The sequence below is a fragment of the Cygnus atratus genome, chromosome 15, assembly GCF_013377495.2.
Source record: "Cygnus atratus isolate AKBS03 ecotype Queensland, Australia chromosome 15, CAtr_DNAZoo_HiC_assembly, whole genome shotgun sequence".
NCBI lineage: Eukaryota > Metazoa > Chordata > Aves > Anseriformes > Anatidae > Cygnus > Cygnus atratus.
Window position 1 is genome coordinate 10,853,235 of NC_066376.1, and position 15,220 is coordinate 10,868,454.

Consider the following 15,220-nt stretch of genomic DNA (forward strand, 5'->3'; position numbering starts at 1 on the left):
TGTTGATTTTATTCTTCATGTCAGAATTTTGAACCACATAGAAAAGCTTTTGGTGTTTGTTGACTTTGAACAATTGCATTTTCTTTCTTTTGGAATCTGGGAAATTGACTTTATTTTTATATGTTTTATAAAAGCTTTTATGTTTTGTTTCTGTTCCACATTTTGGGCTGGCAAAGTTTAAATAGTGCATGTCTCACTGACAAGTTCCTTCATGCTGACAAGGAAGAAAGTTGCAGTTTTCCTTTTTATTTTTCAGGTCTACTTATGCTTATTTAATGAAGCATAAATATGGATGGCACCTTCCTCCTTACATCAACTGAAGACATCAGAAAATGCATTCAGCTGCAAAAGCACCTCCTTTTTAACCAGTCTTTAAATAGTTTCTTTGTGTTTGTTTTTTTTTTTTCATTATTATTATAGATACTTGTGCTTGGTTCACACACCCAAGCCAGTCAATCTCTGAAACAGTCTGTCCACATAAATTCATTGTACTCATTTCAGAAAAAAAAAAAAAAGAAAAAAAACTTATACAGCACCAATAACAAGAAAATCCTTTCACGTAATAAAAACATGGAGATTCATATAATTATTCTTTTACTTCATCTCTACTTATTACATACATGCTCAGATTTAATGTTTGTATGTAGTTCTTTCCTTTTTAACTATACCAGTACAAAGAGCTCGTCCCCCCGTCCTGCATGGCACCAGCCATACCTAAGAGATAACACTACCTAAACCCTTCCTGAGAGACTTCTAGTCCTGTTTCCAGAGGATATGGAATGAGTTCATTGCCTTCTTCTTCACATGAATATTGTATGTACATTTTACCAAAGGACATTCCTGTTTATCCATTTCAGAATCACTGGATGCTGCAAACTGGCTTGTAACATTCCTCAGCTCCTATTCCATCTCTTCCTTTCAGCTCACTCATGCTTTTGCAGTTTCTATTAACTTCTTAGGGTTGTTGGTTCTTTTTAAGCTCATTTAGTCCAGTGGACTAGGGGTAGACAAGAAGAGGTATATAGCTGGATTATTCAAGAAAAGAAAGGCTGCCTGTGAGAGGCAGATGTTGACATGCAGGTCCACACACAGTACCTGATTACAGAAGCTGTTCAAGTCAGGTTGGATGACATGACAGATTTTTCTAATATTGACCAGGGAAACCCACTCCTGTACTGGTACCCAGAATGACTTTTTTAATTTATACAGACCTAATTGTTTATACACTCTAAGAGTATTATTAATCAGCTACGTACTATCTGCTCTTCCCGCAGTTTCCATCATAAAAGTATTTAACACTCCTGCATATGTTCAGATCCAAGAAAAAACCTGCATGGAAATGGCATGCTTATGTATCTCCAGATGCAGTCTGCCAGGCACCAACTCCACCAGTCCAAGTGCCCTTCAAATCAGAAGCTGTTGTGACTGCAGTGCAAGGGAGCAGCAAGAGCAAGATGCTCCACCCGGAGGCAAGCCAGCAGCTAACGGGGACCACAGCAGCCCCACGAGCACCCAGAAGAGCAGGACGGGCCAGTGACCCACGCCTGCTTTTTGGCTGCAGCAGACTTGTATCTGGCCAAGTCTGAGTGTAGATGTATAACTCCATACCGGTTTGTAGTAAACTGTAGATGGAGGATATAGGCATCATATTCTCTGAACTTGTTTTGGGTTTGGGCTTATGAAACACTCAGATTAACTGAAAAAAATATTTCTGTAATATACTGTGATCTCTCTTCTTTCTAAGGGAATCACAAAGTTATTAACAAAAGTGGCTGATCTGCAGACGTTACAGTTTTTCAGGGAAAATGTGCTGGAATTTAAACTTAAATTTACTCACTGCAGAACTTCCTTATACACCAGAGACCATCCTTCACCACTTACCAATACGGCTAAGAAAAGGTTGGTATCTAAGCTTGTAAAACTGACATAAAGACTTCAAAAAAGGAAAAAGGAGAAAAAAAGAAATAAAAAAAACAGATCCTACAAGCTAGAAGCTAATCACCCTTTGCAGAAAATTTCTGCTTCTACAGAAGAGGAAGTAATCTTAAGACACATACATACATATTTCTATTTGCACATACCTGTGCTCATTAGTGTCTATATATGTGCACACATAACATTTCAGCTAGTTTACATGTGCAGACACATTGACAAAAGATCTTTGTTAGAAAGCTAAGTAGTGAAAAATGTGGAAATGATTCCATTCATCTTATTTCATGTTTTCTTTAAGTGCATCAGTTACAAGTTTATACACCAAGACCATTGACAACGCCAGCATTAAGCCATACAAGGCGAGCCACACTATATTCACACAGTATGAGGCCAGTTCCTTAGTACAAACTGTTTGGTTTTCGGTTCACACATTGATACAACAAAGGACTCCTATAAAAACTGTGTTACCTTATCAAATTAAAGAAGTCAGCAACTTTAGATAAGCTTGCTAGATTACAGATGAAATACAACACTGACTAGTATATCTGCCTGAGAAAAACATTGGGAAGAACACCAGCATGTCATCATCATTTAAAGGAGAAGGAAAACAATACTTAAGTGCATATTCATCATTTCTGTATGGAAGAACAAGAACATGGAGAAATTTAAAACATGAATATGTATTGTACATGCAAGCACACAAACAGGAATTGTAGATGCATGCCTTTGGGATTCCTTTATTTGTTTTCTTCATTTTTTTCCTTTGAAAGGATTAGAAAATGAGACAATGCAAACTGCAGAACTTTTAAGTCATTTTTATCTCTTCAAGTTACACCAGAATAACAGAACATACTATTAAACCCTCTTTTTCATTCTAAACACAACTTTTTTTGTACCTAGTTCTTAAAACTGTTTCATTTATAGCACTACATGCTTTTTCTAGAGTTTATCACAGACCAAACTTTTATTTTATGTGTAGCAGAATTAGAAACTGCTGCTATAATTATACTTTCTCATATCACCAGCAGCTTCAATAAAGGTTTGTTTAAAGAGACCCACTATTTTCAGAAATATGGGCCTTACAACTGTTTGCACATATACAAAAGAAATGTTTAACTGGAAAAGCAAGTCTTATGCTGAAAAACAAACAAACAAAAAAGAGTGAAATTTCATGAAAAATACAAAACTACACTCATCTCATGTGTGACTCAAGCCATAACCCCTATCTGAAGGCACATAATATCTGTAATTTAGCAAGCTTTTGCTGTATGAAGTAGAACCATGAAGCTTCCAGTCTCAAGAAGCTGTGGAAGTCTCCAGTGAAATATTTTACACTTAGTAGTGAAACATATAGTGCATTTATTCTGCAAAGTTCATAAAGAGAAGTTTGTTGGTGTCCTTGAGAGATTCATCTAATCCAGAACAGGAAGGTGTGTATATGCCTGTAGGAAAAAGGGAGGTCCCCCATCTATAGCTGATATCTGTGTTATATCCAGAACATAAGTGTAACAGAAATCTATCAATAATGTACAAGAAAGGGGACTTCTTCCAGACTATTTTTTCTTATTATTGGCTCAAAAGTCATTATTACTCCAAGTAAATGGATATTACACCTGAGTTAGATTGTTCAGAGCAGCTGCCCAAAAATTTTTGTATAAAGAGCTGTACAGTTACAGCAGTCAAAACAGCAAATGAACTGGAAAGTAAACTTGACTACGGCAAAAAAAAATGTATGTGGGAATGCCAAACCCAAAAACTTAGCAACTTGGTTTTGCTTAATATTTTCACTTAATCCCAACATTTTATGGTCAAAGGATTATCTCTGTTCAGGGAAGGAATGAGACAACTAACCTTACCAGGGATATCTGGGCTGTCTGTATTTTTCTCCTTCTATGTCTGTATCATTTCTCCTTTAAACTATACATTGGAAATACCCAAATGTTATTTAATTATGCTACAATTGCTTCCAACATTATTTAGTGTAATGTCTTTTATGTCCTTCTCCCAAAGGCTTCTCTTTTATCTATAATACCCATAAATTTTTCTTTACAGTCCGTGGCATCATTAATTTTAATGTTATCCCTCTAAGATATTTTTTTTTATGTGCTGCACACTAGTTGTTAAACTCTTTGGTTCTACTGCTCACGTTTCAGGTGTTTGTGTTATTTCTTACTTGCCATACAAGATTACTTAGCAGGTAAGGAGGCAGTCCTTCTGCTCATGTATTTGAATACTGACCAGCATAGTGTTAATGTTTATTTTGTCTTTGTACATATTTCTGCTGACCATCTGCCATATACTTGTTCACCTGTACTTTCTTCCTTCTGTGTACTAAACTCAAACTTAGAGGTTACATTAGTCTCCTAATATTTTCCCTCAGGTCTGTATTTAAAACATTTATAATTTTATATGTAAAAATTGAGAATGGCTTGCAAACATTTTCTAAAAAAAAAAAAAAAAGAGAAAAAAAAGAGCTCTGTTATTCAACTAATGTTCTTATCAAGAAACATGAAAACAATGAAATGTTGATCTTGTGACTGCCTAGCATCACTTCAATACCACTGGTACACTACACAGGTATTTTTACATCCCAGGAGATTCTCTAACTTGAGTAAAAAGGCACCACTTTAATATATTTTCTCGTCTACAGTAAACTCCATAAACACAGGAAGATCATCCACTTATCAGGGTACCATCATTCTTCAATGGAGTATACTCAGATCTCCCAAATTATTATTTCATTAACTGTCTTATTTTCCTGTCTCATAAAAGCAGTTTCAGTCATATGTTCAGAGAGCTCAGGATTCCACCTTTTCCTAATAAGCCCTCGCCTGGCCCTGCTCACCTTCTTGCTCTTCTTTCCTGAAAAGCTGGTATCCCTGCATTGCTATGGCCTGAAGGCAAGGAGAATCTCCTTAAACTGGTAATTCTGTTCCCTTCTGCCCATGAGCTAAGCCTAAACTTCATACAGATGGCAGCTAATGTCTGCTACCTGGTGATGTAAACAATTACTTAATCAAACATGATGGTTTTGAAGTAATTTGGATCCAGAAATTGTAATAATCTGGATTGAAATAATGTTTCTTGTCCAAAACATCGTCATATGTTTCCTGTGCTATTGTCACTGTTTTTTTTTGTTTTTGTTTTTGTTTTTTAAAAAAAGGCACACAATAGGTCACAAAAGAGCTTACAAAAATATACAAGAGACAGCCTGTGAATGTTCTTTTTTCTTTTTTTTCTTTACTTTTCTAGACCTGTTCTGTTATTCGGTAAAAATATATCTGAGTAAAGTACTTTTTATCTTAAATTTCCCTTGTACTGGCCCTCCTGTTCTACACCACACCATCATTTTTCTACATGCAGCGGGAGTTTTCAGATGGATCTCTGAGGCTGAGCTTTTGCCTTTCCACAAAAATGAAGGCAAAATACAGAAAGGAAGGAGAGAAGATAAAGATCCAATTAATTCATGCTGAGTGAACAGGCAAACAGGCACTGCTGAACAGGAATCACCCCTCAAAAGACGGCATACATTCTTTTGATGACAATTAATTATACTTTTCAAAATATAAGTTCCAGCACTCGAAACAACAGACAAGAGCATTTCGTTTCAAAGAAAGGAGAACACAGCAACATTCCCTGTACAAGAGAATACACTTGAGAGAAAGCACATCTATGAATCATAGTAGAAAGCTAACTAACCCTGCAGCAGATTCTTACAGCCAGCCGGATACATAAAAGACAGAGTTTGAAGGATTTTTGCATTTACTCAAGCTAAAACATTCATGAGCCTGCAATATTAACAGAATGCCACACTGATTCCCAGAGACAGGGCCCTGGTGCTCAGCCAGGAAGCTCCATTTCCAGCTGACATCTCATTACACCTTCATTGTATTTGCACATCATTTGGGGCACATCACGGCTCAACTACTGAGTTGATCGAGTATCCATTGTATGGTAATATGTATTTTACAGCTATGTTTTGGGGAAGAAGATGGATTTTGTACACTACATGGCTTCTAAACAGTTCCTATTAAGTGTATAAGGAGAGTAAATTCTAGAAAACAAAAGAATATGCCAGGGGGACAAAGCTAACTTCTAAGCCTCAGCCAGCAGAAGAGGAACTCTGAGTTCACATTGGTAAACATAAAATAATAATAATAATAATAATAACAACAACAACAACAATAATAATAAAATTAAATTTAAAAAAAAGAGAGAGAAAAAAAGAGAGAGAGAGAGAGAGAAAGGAGAGATCCTAAAAAGTCTTCTCATCCATTAGCCTGCAAAGTCCATTCCTGTGGGGTCAATATAAGTGAAAAAGTAGTCCTGAGCAAAATTCCTCCAGCTGAAGGACAACAGAAAAATCAAGGGCTCCAACATACATTTAACAATTAAAATTGCGCTGTTTTATTCTTTCTCTGTTCTTCATTCTCCCTTTAGTATTTAAACCAGCCCAAAAGTTCTCATTACAAGTCATACAAGTAGTTATTAGACCTCAATACCCACTGGGCAGGATGTTGTCAATCAAGTGTGTTGCTTCTCCAAATAAAAAAAGGCATTGAATAAAATAACTAGATGCATACTTCAGACAAAAGCTTTCTAAAAGTTCTGCTAGAGGTGACTTTAAAAATCACCAACTCTCTTTGTGTCACAGTATTTATTCTAAAGTAACACTACTTTGGGAATAGAAGTGTTTGAGGCACCTTTCTTCATACAGAGTGTGTTACACAATGACCATAGGCATCCATGGGCAGCCTACAAAGAGCACAGCAGGAATTACTCAGTTACCTTTTTATTTTAAGTGGAGGCTATATGCACAACAAATTTGCTCCATGACTTACCAGGCTTGTCTTAAATTGATTGGGTGTACTTTTCATCTTGGCTTGTCTTTATATAGAATAATTGCACTTTAACTGCATTCACAAGAAGAGTTCTTTACTTGTTTTTATTCCAATGTTTTTCAAGAATAATCAATATGTGAACAAGTTGAAATAGGCCAGGGAAATTGAAATTTAATCCTACATAAGCACATATAGTGAGCTTGCTGGATAGCTAACAGCACATTGAAATTCTGTTGCTGCTGAAACAAGTTGCAAAATGATTTCATTATGGGAAAAAGCGGTTGGTATTTTCTTAATTATGAAATTTATCAGAAAGTACTCCATTTTCCAGATAAAAAAACCCAAAAGTATAGAAATTCCATATCTGAGTGCCAAGATAAAATGGACTTCAAATTGTATCTACAAGTGAACAAGATAGCTATGTCATTCTAGTTAAATAAACTGTTATGTTCCAATACACACTGTTTAAGTATTTTGTCGTCTTTTAATTATACAGTCTGCTAATTGGCAGGATACCTGTAAAGCAGTTACACGTATGTTTTTCTAGCCTGATTATCATTTTTGACCTTTCCTACCCCATGAACTTTAAACTCACCAAATCAAAACTGCAAACTCAGCTTCAGTTAAGCCCATGGATACTTACTCTGCTGTTTGGGTGCCACAGTGCAAGGCAACATGGAGCAGCTATTTTGGTGTGTGTTTACTGGATACACAATTACATGCCATAAGTACAGGCATCTTTCCATCCTTCTCAGAAAACCACCTTTCACACTTTATTATCACTTATTAAAGCCTACTGCTGGCTTGATTGAAGTGTGTAGGCTGCACTATACTTACCTGCAAATAAAGCACCTTCATTTGGTTCTTTAAGTTACTTAAGAAGCTCTCCCTGTTATTACATGCCTCCTTTTCATATTATGAATATCACACACTTAACTGCTTTTGTGTTTCACTTAAAACGTTGTTTAATGGTGGTGCAAAAGTAAAGCTTTACTAGTAATGCCTGCCTTTTTCTTTTCATGCTTTCCCTCATGGGATGCAATTCGAGTGACATTACGGATGTGGACTATTCATTTCTGAAAATCTTTTAAGTATGTCTCAACCAAGCAGGTTCTTACATTTTCTACCTGTAGAGGGAGGGGGAGAATCATAAAATAGAGTTCCCATTCTTTCATAAATATGATTTAGTAACAGAATACACATAATCATATCTTTCTCAACAGATATTGTGAAGGTAAAAAAATCTATCTAGCTGGAATATTGTGCAGAGCCAAAATCTCTTTTTTGTACCACAGCATCATTTCTCTTACCTTCTTCAGATGTAAGAGTATTCTTACAAACTGAAGACTGGCACAGCTCAAAAGTCTTATGGCAAATGTGTAAAAAAGTAAAATGGGGGAAACAAAACACCTGTGTGGTTCATTTTATCTCACATAAAATAAAAAATGCATAGATTTGGGATACATTGTTTCATTATTACTTACATAGTGCTGGCAATATTTTAACTTCTTTAAAACTCATTTCATTTCCCTGCCTTCAGAAACACATAATCAAAGAAGAGAAACTCTGCAAGAGAATTTTAATCCATGGACTGCCAATTCAGTAACTGTGTGTTCTCCTTTGTCCACCTAATGTTCATAAAAGCAGCATCTTTCTTTAATTATATTTTAAAAGTATGAAGCGGGTCAGTTCACTACAACAAACAGCCTATTAGAGCTTAAGAAGATGTGGAAACATAGTTGTCATCTGCTATCAACTATTTCCTCCAGCTTTCCTCTTTGGCTAAAATATTTTTCACCCCAAAAAAGTAGGTGGACAATCAACACTTCACTGTTGTCATTGTCATTGTCATTGCTGGAATTGTGTTTGTTTTTTTCCCCAAATTGGCCTGTGTTAGATAAACAGCCTGAAAGGGAGACTGTTAGACAATCTACTTTTTATCCTCTGGGAGGTTCTCTGTAGTGAATGTGATCAGGTGACAGGAGATACATATCCATAAACTCAAAGATATGTACATAAACCCAAAACAATGACACTCAACATTGTGACTTACCACAAAATACGTTGTGCTCATAACTTATCCGAATTTCTAGAAGCTTCTGTTGTATGCATGCTACTGAATTCCGATTGCCTGTTTTGAAAATTAGAATACTTTGATTTCCGTGCCAGTTTTGTAAGGAAATAAATTACACAGATGTACTGCCAACCTGTCATTTCTCATCCCCTCCCTCCTAACTTTTGAATGAATTGGCTAATTTTGATCAAATCTGACAAAAGGACCTGGTCTCAAAGATATCAAGTTCCAACAAGTTTCCATGAGAACTGACAGCTGAGTAGGAGACAAAGACTGACATGAGTCTCCCCAGTGAGGAAAATATTGCTGTGTAAGCTCAGCAATTATCTATTATGCTTAACATACCAGCAAGCCAATCACTGTGTATGTATCAGCCACACAATCCGCTTACATGTAATTCAGAAGCAGTCACAGGTCTTTGGCTTCTCACCCAGCCACAAGCAAGGGATCAGCGGAGTAGTTTGGATGTGCATTTGGGAATCAGTGGAGAAGCTAGATTTTAGCAATGAAAGGTGAATGAAAAAGGGAGCTGTAGCTTGAGTGCACATATTGGAAACCAGGCTCACATTTATCAGCTGTAATAGGATCATTTTTTAAAGTTTGCAAAGTGTTTGTAATCATTAACCCACTATAATCCAAAACAATAAAAAACAGGAAAACTCAGCAAATATCAGACTTGCTGTGATTTAACAATGTTGCAAACAAAACAGCAGTGCCAGTGTTAATTCAAGTGCGCCAGTATACCTGAGTGCTCTTGAATCTCTTTGCACAACCATCACTTGACCCAGGAGGTCTGGTGTAATCATGCCCTTTTTAGCTGCGTCTACACCTGCTTGATCAGTAATTACACAGTTGGCATACCCCAGGTTATTAACACCTCAATAACTGAACCTTTAAAGGAGAGATTCTTGGTATGCTGTGGAAGTACTCTTACCTTCAGGCCACTGTCTGCATGATCTTTGGTCCACATTGAGCTGAGAGAATCCTAGCGTACCCTGCTCTTTGCTTCTGTTCTGTTCTGCTGATGTCAAACCCTGGCTCTGAAAGTTTTCAATTCACCATTTCTTTCTGTTCTCCTCAGGCAGGCTTACCAATGCCATGTAAAGAAGAAAAACAAAACAAATAAAATAAAACAATCCCTTCTCCTTACCTCTGTTGCTTTCCTTGCTTATTGAGGAAAACATTGTATTACTTTCTTATGCAAAGGCAGCGATTGCACCAAGCACTCAAGTTCTATTATTTTTCCATTATGACTCCTTGATCTTTTCCAGTTACTGCTTTCAAAGCCAGTATTCCATTCTGCTGATGAATTACCATACTTACATCTGCTCAGATCTAATAAACACTCCAGAACTGGAGGTCCATCACTGCTACTGAGCATACTTGTTTGGATTATCATTTAAGCAATAATATCCCTCCCTCATCCAGATGTTACAGAGCATAAAGGATAAGAAATCATTCCAAAGAAATCTGCACTGCAGTCATCATCAAAGTGAGTAAATAAAGGAGAGCTGATAGGACACCACACACTAGGCAAATCACTGTGATCTTCAAAGAGAAAGATAATGGATTTCTTTTTCTAAACATAGTTTTTCTTTGAGATTCAGAGGCCTTCATGTTAAATTCTGTATTTTTAGCTCCCAAATGACCATCTTGAGTTAAAGTGCAGCAGTTTATTAGCATCAGAGTAAGAAAGCAATGATGGATCACTGTGATTCTTCTGTCCTTGTACAGTAGTCAAAGAATCGTTTACTAATAGACTGACTTGCTTCCAAAAGCAGAAATCACACAGCTCCATCTTGTGGAAGATACGGTTCCCTGTGTTCACATCCTACAGATGACTTCTGCCTTTGTTATTGCTTTAGCTTTAGATATTTTTACCTACAAGGTTTTGCCTAATACAGATTTTTTTTTAACGTGTAAATTACACATCATCATCAAGAGCAGGAGCAATCCATCTAATATTTTTATTTACATTCTTCTGTTTGTTTTTATTTGTCCATAAGATTCTCCTAAACAGGTTCATACTTTAACAACTCGTTTGTACCAAGTGTTACCAACAGAATCAGGTGTCAGGTGCACATTCTGCACAAACAGGTGAAGAATTGGCTACTTTTTCTTTCTGTCCTCTTTCTTTGTCCCATAAAATGTCGAACTCCTTACAGAAGTATCTTCTGCAAATATGCCATAAATTACCACTAAAAATATTTGATTTTCAGTCTAGTTGTACTTCTTAGCAGGGAGCATTAGCAATCCAGTTTAGGTGGCAAGAAAGCACAGGACAGCAGAGTTTGTCTCATTCCATGTAAATGTGTAATGTTTTCATAATCTAATATTGTTAAAGTGAACCAACTCATAACAACTTTAACCTCAAATGAAAGAGGTAACTTTTCACAAGATCAAGAAAAATGCCTTCCTGGACATGATTAAAGATTCTGGAGACAACTGTGGCAGCAATCCTTACTCCTTTGTTGTAGTCTCATTGTCCCACTGAGAACTTGGGAAAGGACTGTACATCAGAAATAAGCACATTACCATATGCACTCCACAGATGCTGATTCTATTACTGTTGTGTTCCCAAGTGTAGTCTGTATCTTCCTACTTCCTCCGCCCTCCTGTGATAAGATTGGCATTGCAGGGAGACAGAGCTTTAAGTCTTCAGCAAACACAAGTTCATAGTTATCCCTCTCTTTACAGTGGTGATTCTTTTGCCTGACGTGTTATAATATTTATCAATCTACTCTTGTCATTGAGGGAGTATTTTATGGGAAATAAGAGAAAAAGTAAGCATCAAACAAAAATTCCCACATTCAAACAGATACTTACTCTGCCCCATATATTCATTATTTCCTCCAGAGTCCACATTTAGGACAATTATTCACCAAGTTTTTCTTTTAATTTTGTTCACCATACAGTATGTGCAGTGACCAGGTCACAACCATCATGTTTTCAAGGAACATCAAAAAAGCAATTTTAACAGGCATAATCCAAATGTTGTGAAACTCTCTACTTATTATCAGCAAGTCAATATCAAGATGAACTACAAATTTACTACTAAGTTGCTAAATAGGGGTTGACCAAATTGGAAATGAAAAATCTTGTATCATTCAACTATATAGTCTTTATGCATAAACTTCTGTGCCATGCTACCAGGAAAACTTTCATTTATTTTTTTACTTTTGGCTTTATAACATACATACGGAAAGTTTATTAATGTCTTTGTGAACAGAGGTCTACACACCAAGATTCATGACAAAGAAGTGCCTTGGTCTTTAGCACATAACTCAGTGTAAAGACTGCTATATGTTTTGACGTTTGATGCAATACTTGGTATTTGGAGAAGAATGTATTTTCCATAAAAATTGCAGTCTAGCGTAATATTTGTCTATCAGATTAACCTAGCCCCTATTCACTGAAGTTTTCTGAAAAAGCAGTGAGTAACATGACTCATGGGACTAGTTGCAAATGACTCTGGGAACATTTTTCCCATTCATTTACAATTGAAATGCGTGAGTGGTCAGGAATGACCACAAACATTCCCTCAAGTCTTCTAATTTAATTAAAAGGATAAATGATCACAAGTATTTTCATCTTTTTTAATTAGTTTTAAATTAATGTTCAGTGTGAGAGCCAGAAGTCCTAAGAGTAAAAGTAAGGAATTGTGTACAGGAGCTTCTGCTGATGTGCCAGATCTGCAAGAAGAACATCCATGAGCAGATTCAGAAGTTTGTAACATGCTCCATTTGAACAAAACTGATTATTTTTCATTCACATTTTTTATCCCCACAACAAAGTGTTATACATTTTTTAATGTATAACACACACACAAACACACAGACAAAAACACTGCTTCAAATACAAACACAATAACCAAAAACAGCTGCTTATTAAAATATAGTTTTGGACTACAACAGCCTGAGGCTATCTGAATCTACACATACAGACAAAGAAATGCAATAGCCAAAAATCTTCTAAAAATCAGGCAGAGTCTCTATTTTTAGAGAACATACCAAGACATGAGAAAAAGAAAGGCAGAATGGCATCTTGGTTCTTTCCCTGCAAAGCATATTCCACGCCCCTTGTAAGATGATTTGTCACCACTTCACCCCACTAAATTGGCCTTCCCTGCTGAGAAACATTTGGGCAGTCCTCTCTTCTGGCAGAAGTCAAAATAGCAACTCTCTAGATATGACTGAGAAAAAAATGCCTCATCTCTTCCACTAACATTTTTATTGTATGAAATTTCCGGAATAGTATCAACTTGATTTCTCTTTATTCAATTTTGAAGTAGTTTTTGTTTCTCTGAGAAGCATCACTCTGAAACTCTAGAAACCAAAAACTACAGAAAGGATGAAGGAAAAGAACCAAAGGAAAGGATTCGCCAAGGTTCATACCCCACCCCAATCTGTCAATGCTGACAAGAACCAGCTACCTCTGAATGGCGGTGGATGCATTAGTTCATCCTCTCTATCCAATCAGTCCTTGGACCGTATTCCAGAATCTGCCAACAAGGCTGCCAATTAGTGCCAGTCACGATAGGCTTTTCTGTGATGTGGACACCTATTCAAGAGCAATTGGACCGATACTATCAAGCTGCTTTATATCTGCCTCTAAAGAACCTTTACATGACTTTGTAGCTTGCACTTACTACCTAGATTAGCCAGGTTGAAATATGAATCCATAGATATGGAAAATAACTCCTCCACCCTAAAACAAGCTATATGGTGGAGTTTATAGTTGGAAGCACTCTTAGGCTTTGCAAGAAAGTGCCAAGAGAAAAGCCCCCTAGAAAGAGAAAGGAATTGTTCAATAGGGCTACAATTATTTCATTCCCCAAAAGCAGGTGATTAAACATTATGTTAATTTGGATAAATATTAAGAAAGTATTAAAGCAGTATTACCAGACAAATCAAACAACAAAAGAGGTGCTAAATATTACAGCTGCTACAAATAATACTTTTTAATGATACTCTGTGTTGTGTATGGTGTTTAGAAGGTAATTATGCACCAACTGCAGTTCTAGTCTGGCACATTTAATCAGCTGTAACCCTATGTATTTTGTATTTTCGTTATTTTACTGCATACCATTAAAATTCAAATGTTATCAAAACATGACATCGGAAACAATTTACTAGTTCCTATTTTAGACTGAAAAAGATATGACAATGTTAACAATAAGGCAGGTCATTCTAGTTTAAAAAAAAAAAAAAAAGAAAGGGACAAAATATAGAAAAAACATACCTGAATCTGCTGTGTTACCTAGTCATCCATTTATCTATTTCTTTTCCAATACATGTGTATTTGGCATTGAAAGTGTAATCCTGAACTCCCTGGTAATCTAGCTGGGAGATTTGGCTGCAAAAGGAATCAAACATCAGACTTAAGGCTGAGAGAATTAAAAAGCAAAATGCCCAGAAGCCATGGCAGGTTACCAGTTTTAATATAAAGGCTCTTGTTTTATTATGCATGAATATGAATATGATTTTTTGGATCCTAAAGTACTTTAATCAGTGTTCAAGGGTTTTTAAGAACCTCATTATATATCTCTTTTATAGGATTATGAACATTTGCAAATGGGTCACAAAGTAATGCTTCAAAGGCTAAAAAGTTAGATCAAGAATATTTTCCAAACCTCTTTCAAAACATTTTAAATCAAAGGCTCTGCCCAATGTACATTTCCACATTCAAAGTGTTAGCATTCCCTGTGAACTTTAGCTATATCTTTTCTTTCTTACAGATCTTACTCTTCTCCCCCCTCTTCCTAGGATGGCTAATCTCCACAACTTTATCCAAAAACAAGAAGTAAGACTTTCAATTAAATCAAACTAAAATAAAGCTAAAGAAACAAAAGTACAACAACAAACACCAAGCCCCTACATATATTAAAGACTGAACTGGTTGGTCTAATTTGACTTAGCAAGCAACAGAGGGACAAGGATAAAGAATCATAGATTGAGACTGGGCCTTTCTCTGGCAGTTTTGTAATTACCCATTCTGAGGAGGTTTCCTTTCATTAGGGGTACAAAAAAATTGAAGCTGAATCAACAGGGGTTTTGTAGATTTGTAAAAGTATCTTGCAGATCCACTGTCATTTTTCTAGATGTGTGTATACAGAGGCAATAAATATTTTACACAGGTAAATTTATTTAGTGCTGAGGTATGTATACTTGGAACCTAAATGATAACCTGAGCTCTCAAATGAAGGAGTAGGTTGATATTACTGCATTTAATAAAGACACTGGTACCAATACTGAGTTTTATATCAGATAAATAAATTCAGAAATTAGTAACACATGAACACAACTCCTAAATCCAGAAATAAAATGTCTGCTTGGTTTAAAATGAAACTGTCCTGTTGAACTAGGAATATTTA

The 15,220-nt window shown here is 36.1% G+C and overlaps 1 long non-coding RNA gene across 1 annotated transcript; it reads right to left on the bottom strand.

Annotated features, from left to right (window-relative positions):
- Positions 1-8,826: 8,826 nt before the first annotated feature.
- On the bottom strand, positions 8,827-14,169 carry LOC126913489 (uncharacterized). The gene is made up of 3 exons (XR_007708881.1): positions 14,089-14,169; positions 9,782-9,933; positions 8,827-8,904 (listed from the first exon to the last, which is right to left on the bottom strand). It is a non-coding gene; the product is annotated as an uncharacterized LOC126913489 (long non-coding RNA).
- Between the last annotated feature and the right edge of the window lie 1,051 nt (positions 14,170-15,220).